The 13,081-nt window shown below is 35.9% G+C and overlaps 1 protein-coding gene and 1 long non-coding RNA gene across 2 annotated transcripts in view; one reads left to right on the forward strand and one right to left on the reverse strand.

Moving 5' to 3' along the window:
* CNTNAP2 (contactin associated protein 2) overlaps window positions 1-13,081 on the forward strand; it is a 2,186,758-nt gene that overhangs the window by 698,322 nt on the left and 1,475,355 nt on the right. The gene's annotated exons all lie outside the window — the stretch shown is intronic.
* Window positions 4,170-8,222, reverse strand: LOC149472828 (uncharacterized). Its single transcript, XR_016314262.1, has 2 exons — window positions 8,089-8,222; window positions 4,170-4,344 (listed from the first exon to the last, which is right to left on the reverse strand). It is a non-coding gene; the product is annotated as an uncharacterized LOC149472828 (long non-coding RNA).

Genomic DNA, 13,081 nt, shown 5'->3' on the forward strand with positions numbered 1-13,081 from the left:
CCAAGATGGCCACTGCCTTAAGGGAAACCGCGTATGTGACTGTGCATGCGCAGTAAGCAGGAACAAAGCCTGGAATTCGGGCAGCCGCACAGGTGCAAAGGGACCCGCACATGCTCAGAAGCCAGCACCAAACCATAGAGGAAACAGAGCACCACAGTGGACCCATTGTTGTGCCAATGATTAACTAGTAATGGGCATTACCATTTTGCTGCACTAATTTCTGTTTCTAGCATGGTTACAGTTCAACACACTTCTGTGGACCAACCAGCCATCCAAAATGCTGCTAACCTATTTTCAGTTCAGCCCAATTCCTGTTCTTCTTTAGCCTTGGTCTTACACTTCAGCCCTAGCAGAGTGACAAAAAAAATGTTTTGGATGGGGCTGGGGATAAACCGATAAAGGCTAAAGTGTGTCACTGTCCATTTATAGATCTTTGCTTACTTTTTGTCTAATGAAACCATTGTCATCATCACACAATGGTGACAATGGTTTCCCACTGTATCCAAAACTACAAAAAATAGTTTGGGATAAACATATGCTTGAAACCATCCAAAGCTAAAAAGACACATTAGACTTGAATTGGACAGTTCACTCCTATTCAAATGGCCATAAAGCATATAGAGATAGAGAAAGCGAGAGTTGAAAAACATTGGAACAATCACAGCTGTTACAACAAACAATTCAACAAGGAGTACTATATCTTTTATCACAATTTTTTTCTGTCTGCATTTGTTTTTTTGGTTCTGCTTGAATTTCTAAAGCATGAGTATTTTAAACAAATGCATGTTTGAATGCTGAAAAGTGCTCTTTAATGGAAGTGCGATTTATATTTTAGCTATAATTTTCCTTTAATGTACCTTACCACCGCTGTACTGCATTCATAGCACAAGTGCTGTTTGCATTGTTTTCGCTTTGACAAATATATGTGTTGCCAGTCTTCTGAAGCCAGGAGGGGAATTTGCTCATGTTAATTAAAGTCTTCTAGCATTTGTTCAGGCAAAGAAGAATCGCTTATGCTAAAAGCAATGGAGCATAGGAAAAGGTCACATCTCCCACACTTCCCATTTTTAAATGCGGCTAATGTATTGGTTACTGCTGTGTACATTTTAAGCCTTTACATAGTACTCATTCGTCAACATGCATATGCCAGAATATTATGACATGCACTATGGAACCTGAATAAAACATAAAATCAATCATGTTTGTTTTCTCACATTAGAAAGAAAACTATAGTTACAAAAAACTGGCTTATTTTTATGTTAATATGACCCCCTGTGATGCACGCATGCTGTAGAATTGTGCCATTTCATGCTTTATGGTTGAGCACAGCACCAAGGGAGTTCACAATCTCAGCAAATGGCCTCTAATAACATCAGTTTAGACCATGCATAGCATACCAATTTCAATACAGGTAAACGTATTCAAAGACTCTAAAGCAACCATGAAGGGTAGTCTTTGGTTTGATTGATTTTATGCAACACAGTTAGGAAAAAACCCAGAGTAACTATTGTACTTCCTTCAAACTACATGAGCATTTCTAAAAGGATTTAAGTAAAACTTTTAAAGGTCTGGGATAGTGGATAAATGTATAATATACTACTTTTCTTAATTTGTATTATTTTTTTATGAAGTTATCGTTAAAAAGCTTTCATTATTCTATGAAACTCAACTCTCTCTTCATCCATAACTCATTATCTCTATTGGCTCTTGTTCATTAAAGAGATTTTTTTCCTTAAAGGATATCATTCAAAACCCAAGAACAAAAATGTAATGTACTGCAATTCCCCTGTCCTTAGATGTGGTGACTGTGTTAGTTTTCTGGTTTTCTTGCTAAGTACATGTAAAATACTTGTTGATCTTGCCAAATGAAGTGTCTGTGTAGTGAAATTATATCTTAACCGCTTTGAGACGGCCCTTTAAGGGGTTTCTGATGTTGGGAGGTGGGGTGGGGTTTAGGGTCATGTGACTGCCATGATTGGTTGTCACGGCAGTGACATGATCGGAAAGGTCCCAATCGCAAGGAGAGATCGGGAACTTTCCATTGGACGCTGAAACGTAGTGAGCATGAGCTCTCAGCATGTTTGTTTACAAATGGTATGCAAATATGCGGCCACTCTGTGTCAAGGCCCAGCTGCTGAGAGGTTGCATATTTATGTACACTCAGAGCTCAGAGTGAAGAGGTTAAACAAGGTTTTTAGGATAGTCAAATCCTAGCTAAGCGTAAATCTACTCCCACCCCCATTCTAAACCTAATCTATCTACCATGTTAAAGGAAAGATGTTTATACTTATCTATTCTGAAGTCGCTCCGGTCCAGCATTGGCTTCAGTGTAGAAGAGAGATCGTTGACAATGGCTGCGGAGTCAATGCGATGTTGTCACCCTTAGGCTTTCTATGGGACATCCATTGTCACTGTCCCCCCTCTACACTGAAGCTGCAGCTGGAAGCCAGTCATGCCACAGGTCCGGAGCAGGGGCAGACTGACAACTCATGGGGCCCCCGGGCAATAGGGGATTGTGGGGCCCCTGTGTCCTTGCCCAAACTCAAAAAAGCCTAAGAAAGAGGTACCAGGGGCATCTCATGGGGCCCCCTACTGACCCAGGGCCCTCGGGCAGTGCCCGAGTTTCCAAATGGTCAGTCCGCCCCTGGTCCAGAGCCACTTCAAAATAGGTAAGTATAGACATCTTTCCTTTACAGGGTGTATTGTAAAATATCGTATTGTCTCGATATTTTATTAACTTGTATTGATGAGAAATGTTCAAATAGAAAGTCCTTCCACTACTTGCATAAACTCAAAAAGATGATTTAATTATAATGTTGCATAAAATTAGAAATACAATATTGGAATACAGAATGTTTAAATAAAGTCCAAAAAGTATAGTTAAGTTCTTAATAATAAAATTGTATGAAATTGTGTGTGTATAATATGAATGTGTGTGAGTATGAGCAAGCAGCTCCCTTCGCCTTGCTGCCCAAAGAATGTGTGCTTTAAACCTTTGTCCTGCTCTAGAAAGAGCAATCCAGCCCCCACCATCTCCTAAAAGTGGGTTGGTATTCTCTTGTAGTCCCACTAAGATAATTGCTTCTCTCAAAGTCTGAGTGTAACTTTATCTCTTACATAGATGGGGGAGGATGGGGGAAGGTATAGCTAATTGCTCTCATATGTGGCTTGAATGTAAAGGAAAAACCCAAGATATATGTTCATATGTATATTCACAGACTATGAAGTCTAATTACTTACTTTTCCCAATCTAGAACAAATATAAATATAATAACTCAATTATTCTATTAAGATCCAACTCATTCATACTTATGTTAGTACTGTTAATAAGAAGATATTAGATATTAGGTTAAGGAAAGCTTCTAACATTTCCCTCTCAAAATGATCGATTTTATCGAATCTTAATCATTTTCCTTATCTTAATCCATTTATACACATTCTCGTCACTTTCGTATCCATTCATGCGTTTTTGGATCTTAAGATAATTGATCTGAACATATCTTTAATTTGATTCTATAATGGGAAAACAAATTCTTTGATAAACCTTTTGTTATGTATCACATAAAAATATTTTTACCCTTATTATTTTCCTTTTACCAAATAATTCATCTCCTTAATAAATGTATAACTGTAACATTATAGTACAATACTTTAAAATATGTCACTTAAAAAATAGATGTTTCATATTTTCCCTCCAAAATGTGTGTAGCACACAGTTCTATAATCCATACATTTTTCAAATTACCTTATCAACATTTAAACATAACATATGTTCTCTAACTTCAATCCATACATGTATATCAAATGATTTTTTTAAAACATACATATAACAATGTAAAGCTTGCCTAAGTTTTTCTATATGTATCTTAGAAAACCTTATCTCTAGCTTAATTAACAACAGATGTTCTAACTACGTAGAGTGACTCTGTTGTAACAAAAGTTTAACACTTTCACTTCTGAAAATACATAGTGTGTGATTGCAAATGTTCATGTGAAAACTGATCTCATCTTGATATGGTAAACATATCATGTCAAAATAAAATGTACACACAAAAAAACCAATATATCTGATGAATGAATTATTTCATCAGTAGTCAAAAAGTCAATTGTTTTATACGTTCTTCCTCTATGAGATGCCTTGAGATGTCTTGTCTTCTTCTAGCGCTCTGTAAAGTTAAAATAACTTTATTGAACATAAAAAGAACAACAAAAACAATGATGAATGAAATTCTTGTTGCAAAGCTTCTTCCAGAATAAATTTCCTTCTTGGAAAATGTATTATCATCTGAAAGGTTTAGAAATATTTGAGTTTTCTTCCTTTAACAGTTACTCTTAGGTCATTTCCTGTAACAGAAATGCAGTATCATTATTTTGGCATTGATAATTTTACATTGATTAATCCTCTTACATTTATCTGTTAACATTACATATCACAATCACAAACATTTCTAGTCATGACATGGAAGACATATTTTGATTATAACACTTCTTATTGACTTGTAGTGTTCTATTTTAGAATGCGGGCACTTCTGCCTAACAATACTAGGGTTGCTGATGCAAATCCCAACCATGGCATCACCTGCCTGGAGTTTACATGTTCTCTCTGTGCTTGTGTGAGTTTCCTCCAGGTACTCCGGTTTCCTCCCACACTCCAAAGACATGTTGGTAGGAGAATTGGCTCCTATCTAAATTGGCCCTAGTATGTGTATGTATGACTGTGAGTTAGGGACCTCAGATTGTACACCTCTTGAGGGTTAGGGACTTATGTGAATGTACTATATATGTAAAAAGCACTACATAAATTGACGACGCTATATAAGTACCTGAAATAAACAAAAATAAATATAACAGGACGCTACATCTCCATTATTGGTCATGATTCAAAACCTTGGTTTCAAAACCAAAGAAAGGTTTTGTATCAACCCAGAGATGACAAAGGATTATGCCTTTGATCTTATCTCTATAAAATTGGAAATATGCGTAGCTGTTTTTTGTATTGGCTCACTTCTTGTAGTGTAAGACTGATCTGCAGTAATACATACTGGTTTCAAACTTTTCTCAGTTCCTATGTTGAAAACATGAGGTACAAACTTCTCACTTACAGCTGTACAAATATGTGTTGGTATGTTTTCCTGAAAATGTCTTCCTGTTACATCTATCTGAATGTGTTTGGAAGACAGTGCTTTGTACCATATAGGATAATTTTCACGATAATTGTCTGTTGAACCATCTTCCTCTAGGAGTTTCAGTGATGAATCAGGTGTCTGTAATATAATCTTACTAGACCTCACAATGTGTTCAGTTATTTTGACTGCAAAGAAAACACTTAACAATTTTTTCATATGTGCATCAAAGTTTTTCTCCATATTTGTCAAAGTTCTTGAGAAGAAGCCTATTATTTTCTGATTACCTTCTTTTAATTGTGACAAAGTTGCTGAGATTGCATTATTGGAAACATTGGTTTCTAAAACAAAAGGAATTTTACTACAAAACTCAACAGTATTTAATGTAGTAGCATTCTGCAAATCCTATTTCAATAGTTCAAAAGCTTCTTTCTCAGTTTGATCCCATTGGTCAAACACACCATATTTTTGTCTCAAATGATCAAATAATGATCTAGACTTCTCTGCAAAATTGGGTATAAAATCTTTACAATGATTTACTTCGCTCAAAAACTGATGCAAAGCCTTGCGATTTGTTGGAATTGGATAAGCAGAAATAATTCTAACTTTTTCTTGCAACAACTGTCTCTGTCCATGACTAATTTGCATATGAAGGAATTCCACCTGTCTTTTCATCAACTGAACTTTCTCTGTATTCAATTTCAATCCTGCTGTTTGTAACAACGTAAATATTTCAGACAAAAGAGTGATATGTTCAGTTATATTTTGTGTAGACAAGAGAAGCTTGTCTACATGCTGGACAATACATTCTGGCCTAGAGAATTTAGATAATATTTTTCCCAAATACTCATGAACAATTCCATCACTTAAATCTAAGCCTGGGGCTAATCTTGTGAATGTATACGTTTCTTTGTTGAAGCTAAAAGCAAGTTTATATTGACAACTCTTAGCTAAGGGTACTGACAAATGGCTATTGGCGATTTCAAGTACTGAGAATATTTTGGCCTTGGCATCCAGATGTGACATTATGTTACAATCAGGAACAATAGATTTGTTATTTATGATGCATTTGTTCAATGTCCTCAAATCAACTGATAAAGAATATGAATTATCAGCTTTGATAGGCCAAATACAATTATTCACCACTGATTGTACTTTCTTTAAAATTCCTTGCTGTAAAAACTCATCTACAATGGAAGAAATTGGATTAATTGATTCTAATGGCAATTTGTATTGAGGTTGAGGCTTAGGGTCTCTACCTTCAATGTCAACTTCAAAATTTGTAAACAAACCTGCATCATTTTTGCTTTGACTCCAAAGTTCTTTATGTGATCTAACCAATTGTCCCAATTCAAGATTGGTTCCTGTATGTGGCCATTTATGATCTGAAGACATGTCAGCAGTTGCTGTACAAATACTTACAACATTACAGTACATGGAAGAATCAATTGATGTTGATTTGGGCCTTCCACTTTCATCCAATAAATGTGGAGCAACATATTCCAACGGTAAAGAAGAAGAATCTCGATTTGATCCTGATTTAAATTTCGGCAATGGCAATAAACCACTCCTATTAATGACAACAGCACTGTTTACCATATTGTTTAAGCTGTTGTTAACTCTCAGTGAACTGATCTTTTTAACTTCTGAGGCATAAGGCAACTCAGACAGACTATTGTTGGAACATGGAGGAGCAGATTGTTCAGAAATTATATTTTGGTCTTCTAATTCCAAAGCTTTTCTTTGTAAATCTAATTTATAATGAATACAATCTCTTTTCAAATGACCAAATCGTTTACAATAGAAACAAATAGTATTTCCTGTCTGCTCTGAGACTCTCGTCCTGCCTGTGACGTGTTCATCATCATAACTGGGTGTGGCTAAGCACATGGTCTCTCTCTGTTCTCCATTTTGAACAATTAAACTTTCCTTCTTCTGATTGTTTAATTTAAGCCTTCTAAATGTATCTATAACTTTGGCTGCGTGATCTAAATCATTTTTTCCAGTAGCAATAATAAAAGATGCTGGATCAAGATACTTGAATTTTTTAACAAAAGCATTTACCATAGAAGGAGTCTCATTGTCTAAATTAAATATCATTTTGTATACTTTCGAAAATCTATTTTTAAATTCAAAAGGATCATCATTAATCATAGCTCTTAAGGAGTCTAAGATTTCCAAAGAAGGAGTTTCCTCTCCAGTAGTAAATATCAATAATTGACGTAGTCGGTCTGATGCATTGCTATGCATTTCCTCATCATCCTCAATATATGGCGTTTTGATTAATCTATGTGCCATAACGCTGGGGAGCCATAAACAGAATAGAAAATTTCTTTGCTCCTGATTTAAACAAAAATTATTACAAAAATTTTCATAAACCTCCATGTTATAGAAAGCATCAGATTCCATATCATAGGCTGGCATATCCTTCAAAATTTTCATGAGCTGATCAAGGATTTTAAGATTAAGTTTTGCAGCTTTATCCCTTAATTTTCTCTTAAACATTTCTTCCTGATCTATAGGGTCTCCTTCTACAGACTGGATCTCTGGTACAAAAGATTTTTGTTTCTCTGCCTTAGTGTTCACACAAATTCTTTTTACATCATTCTGCAGGTCAGATAACTGAATGTCTTTAGTTTGAATTACACTTTGCAGATCATCTATTTGCTGAGTCAAAATCTGGCAATTAGCACATACACTGCTCTGATCTTGCTTCATTACACAAGCAGCAGTCTTAGGAACATCAAAAATCATGGCGTTAAAAACATTAACTAACTTCATTACATTTCTAACTTGTTTGCTCAGTTTCTTAAAGGAAAACTTAGATTTTTCTATCTTAATATTAGCCTGTAAGCATTCATTATACATGTACCGCCAAAGTTCATCATCTTTAACAAATGTAGACAGATTCTTGAATTCTAACTTACTCTCTCTAGATAATTCATCAATAAAATCCATTACTTACCAATTAAGAAGGTCTTTCTTTACATAACGCGTCTTTTCTCTCTTGGCGGGAAATGACATCACCAAGGAACAGCGTTTCTTGCAATTGCGCAAAATTCTCACCAATTCTGCTTTTAGGTTCTCGATTATACCGACGATTCACCTGTTGAAGACTTTTACTTCTCCTGAAAGCTTGACTTCATATTTTGTTGACTTACAAACATCGTCCCTCTCATCAAGGTGAAAGAGAAAAAAGTCAAAAATAATCGATTGTCGGAAACTAATCGAACTGGAGGCTCGCCACTGTAAAATATTGTATTGTCTCGATATTTTATTAACTTGTATTGATGAGAAATGTTCAAATAGAAAGTCCTTCCACTACTTGCATAAACTCAAAAAGATGATTTAATTATAATGTTGCATAAAATTAGAAATACAATATTGGAATACAGAATGTTTAAATAAAGTCCAAAAAGTATAGTTAAGTTCTTAATAATAAAATTGTATGAAATTGTGTGTGTATAATATGAATGTGTGTGAGTATGAGCAAGCAGCTCCCTTCGCCTTGCTGCCCAAAGAATGTGTGCTTTAAACCTTTGTCCTGCTCTAGAAAGAGCAATCCAGCCCCCACCATCTCCTAAAAGTGGGTTGGTATTCTCTTGTAGTCCCACTAAGATAATTGCTTCTCTCAAAGTCTGAGTGTAACTTTATCTCTTACATAGATGGGGGAGGATGGGGGAAGGTATAGCTAATTGCTCTCATATGTGGCTTGAATGTAAAGGTAAAACCCAAGATATATGTTCATATGTATATTCACAGACTATGAAGTCTAATTACTTACTTTTCCCAATCTAGAACAAATATAAATATAATAACTCAATTATTCTATTAAGATCCAACTCATTCATGCTTATGTTAGTACTGTTAATAAGAAGATATTAGATATTAGGTTAAGGAAAGCTTCTAACATGTATAGATTAGGTTTAGAATGCAGGAGGGAGTAGATTTAAGCTTTGCTAGGTTTTGACTTGCCTTCCACTTTAATACTATCACTAACCATAAAGAAATCTCTAATCCTATCACAGACCTTAATGATAACCCTAACCATTACATTAAACCTTTGTTTATAGACACATTTTTTCAAACACATGTAATCACCATGCTACGTTTCTATTTTGAAAAAGGAATTTTCTTTTATGCAAGATCAATTATGATGGATTTTCAGGGAACACAAAATTGTAAATTTTGCAGTGAATTCAAACTTACTGAAATGATTCTGCTTATCCCTAAGAAGGAATTGTTGTGGTATAATTGTAGCCATGGTTAAGGGGCAATACAAATTTTAAGCAGCTTATACTGGGTTTTTGGATTCTTTACTGTAACCTTTAAATGACGCAGTGTTGGGTAAGTTTAATGTTTGAGCATCTTAAAGGTCATTTCAAAATAAACTCTTATTTCAGTTTTTTCGTTATACTCGAACACTGAAGTAGCCAACATGTATGTTTCTCAAAGACTCTATAGATGAAAACTCTATGCTTGAGTTCTGGATCTGCACACCTGCTGTAGCCATTGAAAGGGAATTTTACTCAACCTGTTAGATTTTTTATGCACTGTATTTATATGAAGAAGAATGCAAAACCTCGAAAGGAGTTGGGAATTATGGTGGGGTAACATAACATCTGAAGTATACACTGTAGGGAAAATATCATATAAGAAACCAACAGATGACTTCACCCACTGGGCTCCATTAATAACTAAAATATATATTTGGGATGGATTGACCCTCTAATGCTTGATTATGGACATGTACAAAGAATGAACTCTGCATATGTATACTAGGTATGATTTACTCAAGGATTACATTTTTAATTTAACCAAGTGATTTACAGCCAATTTGAACACTCAGTCATGTTCAGAGGAACTAAAAAACAGGATTTTTCATTAATTGAATTAAATACAGTTTCACTGAACTAAAAAATAAACTCACAGATAAAAAAAACAAGTGCCGTAAGGCACTATCTCAAGAGCTCGCAGTAGACTGCTAAATAAAGGTTCCTTGATCCATAAGTGGATCGTGAAGTAGCTGCCAAAAGTTGGTAGAAGACAACTCTTTCCTAACAAAGCATTTCTTGTCTAAAATCTCTGTTATTTAAGGAAACATTTTTCAGCAGAATCTAACTCCTGTCATGATGTGCCAGCTAGCCAACTTCTCAAAATTGCTATACAATGAGGCTGGAATCAGGCATATGGACATTTTGTTCTAGCTTTAGGTTTTTATAAAATGCCAGCTTGCCAACATTCATCACTTAAACCTCCAGGTGCTTCACAGCCATTTCAGCAAGGGCTTTACTTACCTGAAGTCATGTATTAAAATATAAAATAGTTTAATGCTGTTAATTTTCTGGCCGATTGGCATAGCTTTGAGTGCATACACAAATCTCTCATCCATTACATATGCACATCAACATTTGCTGCAGACCTCTATTCAATACTACCTCATCTTTTTTAAATAAAAAATACATAGTCGTGAAGAAAGATTATTTATTTGCAAAATTCTATAAGAAAAACACTTTTTTTCAAAATGTTTGAAACCTGAAAATTGGCCTGGAGTGGAAGGGGGTGAAAGTGTCCTGACTTGAAGTGATTAAATTTTACAGGTATAAACAGGAAAAGGGATGCTAGCATATTGGTACTACATGCAATAATAAGTGGCAAATATATCCTATTACTGATTGGTGGAGCACATGTCGCAGGCCAGTCCAGAGACCAGTAATCAACATGGCAGACAATAGTGTTAGTGTGTGCATGGAACAGTGTGTAGTGATGAAGTTTCTTGAGAACAATAGCATAGAACTCACGGATATCTACAGAAGACTTCAATCACAGTACGGTGATGAGACACTCAGCTGCAGTGGGACATTTGCATGGTGTAAACGTTTCAAAGATTGCAGTCAGTGGCGATCCCAGCCATGGTGGTTCCCAGCTTACAGCAGTCATTCCTGTGAATGCTTGAGCCTGGATAATAAATGCATAACCTGTCCTGAAATTGCACAAGAGAAAAATCTTTCTGTGGGAATAAATAGAAAAGGTAGGAACTTATAGAGTGCTTACAATAGCAGCTAATTGCACCAAAAAGGAACCACAAACCTTTTCAATAAGTAATAGGAATAAAACAGTGCAGCGCTAGACAATGAATATACTGAGAAAATATTAAAACGTCATAATATGGAATACCTCTATAAGATAATAAAAGTCCGGTAACAACTTAATAATAGGTGATACGTGTGTGAATTACTTAGAAGTATGTCAAATAATCGTCCAATCAAAAAGCAAATATATATACAAAGTAAGGTGACAAGGTGACTAAAATTCCAGAGCTAATATGCCGGGTGACGGTAATAGTTCCAGATGAAATATCAGATGTGACAACTTTTATATCCCAGTGTGAGCTACCAATAATCCGGAGATTATTGGTAAGCAACAAATGGTAAGATTGCACACTCACCGGAAGCGCAATCTTAATGCGCATTGATCAAATGAATCAACCGCAGGTCTCCTTTAGGGTACAGCCTGGTACAAGATCCCTTCCTCTGTAGATATGGGTGTTAAAAATGTCAGTCAGAGGGCCCCTTTAACAGGTTGTCTGCAATAGGGTCTGGTCATAGGCTTCCCTCCTCTGGTCCAGATAGATCACCTGGGGTCCTGGGGTGGGGTTTAATTGCTTGGTGCAGAGCAAGAAATATGGATGTCCATAGTGTAGTATGCAACAGTATTTAATTGGTAAATATTAAAATTAGAGCATAAAAACATACACAGGGTATCTTTAAATAATAGCAGCATGCAAGCTGCTGAATACACTGACCAGCTGGTTTGGCAACATGGCCACCAGACCTCCTTGATCCGGCGACGTGACATCACGGCTACCATGGCAACACCCCTATTGAAGACATATGTTGATATGAAACGCGTCTAGGAGGAGCTCATCTGTGTCTTTATGGGCCTTGCTTTGTGCACTGGCACGCAATCATGTTGGAACAGGAAGGGACCATCCCCAAATTGTTCCCACAAAGTTGGGAGCATAAAATTTTTCAAAACATCTTGGTTTGCTGATGCCTTAGGAGTTCCCTTCACTGGAACTAAGAGGCCAGGCCCAACCCCTGAAAGACAACCACACACCATAATCCCCCCTCCACCAAACTTTACACTTGGTACAGTTGCTGCCACTTTGTTATAATACCACTAACAGTTGACAGGGATTATTTAGTAGCAAGGAAATTTCACAGATGGATTTATTGCACAGGTGGCAACCTACAAGAGTAGGTACCCATGCTTGAATCCACTGATCTCCTGAGAGTGACCCATTCTTTCACAAATGTTTGTAAAAGCAGTCTGCATGCCTAGGTGCTTGATTCTAGACACCTGTGGCTACAGAGGTGATTGTTGGAACACCTGAATCCAATGTGTTGGAAGGGTGTCCCAATAATTTTGGCAATATAGCATATATATATCTATATATATATATCTATATATATATATATATATATATATATATATATACACATATATATAGTATATAGCGTAATATATATGTATATATATATACAGTGGGGATCGAAAGTTTGGGTACCCCAGCTAAAAATTTGTATTACTGTGCATAAAGAAGCCAAGGAAAGATGGAAAAATCTCCAAAAGGCATCAAATTACAGATTAGACATTCTTATAATATGTCAACAAAAGTTAGATTTTATTTCCATCATTTACACTTTCAAAATAACAGAAAACAAAAAAATGGCGTCTGCAAAAGTTTGGGCACCCTGCAGAATTTATAGCATGCACTGCCCCCTTTGCAAAGCTGAGACCTGCCAGTGTCATGGATTGTTCTTAATCATCGTCTGGGAAGACCAGGTGATGTCAATCTCAAAGGTTTTAAATGCCCAGACTCATCTGACCTTGCCCCAACAATCAGCACCATGGGTTCTTCTAAGCAGTTGTCTAGAAAACTGAAACTGAAAATA

Source organism: Staurois parvus, unplaced genomic scaffold (assembly GCF_062004578.1).
Source record: "Staurois parvus isolate SC_StPar_1 unplaced genomic scaffold, SC_StPar_1.0 ptg000020l, whole genome shotgun sequence".
NCBI classification, from domain to species: Eukaryota; Metazoa; Chordata; class Amphibia; order Anura; family Ranidae; genus Staurois; species Staurois parvus.